Raw genomic sequence first — 1,859 nt, 5'->3', positions numbered from 1 at the left:
CTCAACCGGCGGTGGGGCGGGCGTGTGTGTGTGTGTGTGTGTGTGTGTGTGTGTGTGTGTGGTGGTGGGGGGAAGTCTAGCGTCCTTAACCACCACGCCACCTACTGGCCCCATTCTCCACCTATCTTAAAGCAGCCTCCTAAGAACTCAGTAATAATTGGTGACACTTAACCTCATGGAGTTATTTTGAGAATTAAATAAGTTAACACATGTCATATGTTTAAAACAGTGCCAGGGGAAGACATGCTGCTGTTATCTTCGAGTCGTTTCCCAGCCCAGCAAGTGCCCGTGGTTGTTAAGATTTTGGACTCCCACCTGCCTACCACCGTTTGAATCTTGGACCTGGAGGCTTGTTTCCTACTTTCCCTTTCTCTCTCTCTGTCTCACTCTCGTCAAATTAAACAAATAATAAAGATGATAATAAGTGAAATAAAATCATTCTTTAAAAAATAATAAATAAAATACAGGACCAGCAGTTGGCATAATGGCTATGTTGCTGAACTCCCATGTAGCCGACTGTGGTTCAGACTATGTAAGAGTCCAGCAATGTAACCATTATGCCATCTGCTAGTCCCTGTCTTTTATTTTTAATTTCATATATGTATATATATATATGTATATATACATATATATATATACATATATGAAATTAAAAATAAAAGACAGGGACTAGCAGATGGCATAATGGTTACATTGCTGGACTCTTACATAGTCGACCACAGTTTGAGTCCCAGACCCACTGACTTAAAACTAATAATGCCAGGCATGTGTGTATGAGTGCCCAAAACCCCCAGAGGAGAATGGAGAAGGGATTGTGGCGTGGTCATCCCTGCTGGGGGGTGATTTCTCACTTTCTGGCTCTCTGTCTCTCTCTGTTTCTCCAGTGAGCACACATGCACTATAGCAAAAATCTCTCTAAAGAAATAAATAAAAAATATAGATGAAAAGACAGTAGCTTTTCCTAAACACTCATAATCCCCAGAGATTATAAACTGAAGTAAATTTCTTCCTATCATAGGGTTATGGATAAATTCTCTCTTATCCTCTGCTCCTCTTCCCCTCCTTCATCTCTCCCTCTCTCTCTCTCTCTCTCTCTCTTTTTTTTCCTAATTGTCCCAAAAAGCAAGTCTATCAAATGCAAATTCGTCTGCAACATATATTTTTAAAGAATTATTTTATTTGACTTTACTTATTTATGTATTTTCATTTGACCAGAAAGGAACAGAGAGAGAGAGAGAGAGAGGTGAAGTGAGAAAGTAAGCCGCCAGGTCCAGGATTCGAACCAAGGTCAATTACATGGGAGTCCAGCACTCTTCACCACCCCACCACCTGCCGGCCCCATGCAACACATTCTTCATGCACCTGATAATCTTTTCCTTTTCACCAACACCGGGGCAGCAGCCAGAGGGTAGGAAGGCCCCTGCTGGACAAGAGGCTCCCAGACCTCTTGGAACCAGGACTTCTTCCCAGTGGGAGTAGTGTGTATTTATAATTCAGTATCACAACATCCACGCCTTGAAGGAAACTAGGCCCAGAAGACACGAGTTAGCGCTCACCAAATATTTACGTTATGTCAGAGTGGACACTGGCACAAAAGGGGCTCACTGAATCTTCTTTATTTTGAGAATTATTTTTATTTAATTTTATTTATTTATTTTTATTTGACCAGAGAGAGAGAGAGAGAGAAGGCAAGCTGCCAGGTCCAGGACTCAACCCACAGTCAGCCATGTGAGAGTCCAGCGCTCCAACCACCACACCACCTGCCAGCCCCTCTCCTGTATTTTGAAAGTGTCCGGTTACATCGCTGGACTCTTGTGGGGAGCCGCCCACATCAAAATGGCTGCCATGACCTTCACTGC

This window comes from Tupaia chinensis, unplaced genomic scaffold (genome assembly GCF_000334495.1).
Source record: "Tupaia chinensis unplaced genomic scaffold, TupChi_1.0 Scaffold144741_1, whole genome shotgun sequence".
NCBI lineage: Eukaryota > Metazoa > Chordata > Mammalia > Scandentia > Tupaiidae > Tupaia > Tupaia belangeri.
Note: the sequence above shows the minus strand (reverse complement) of the source record.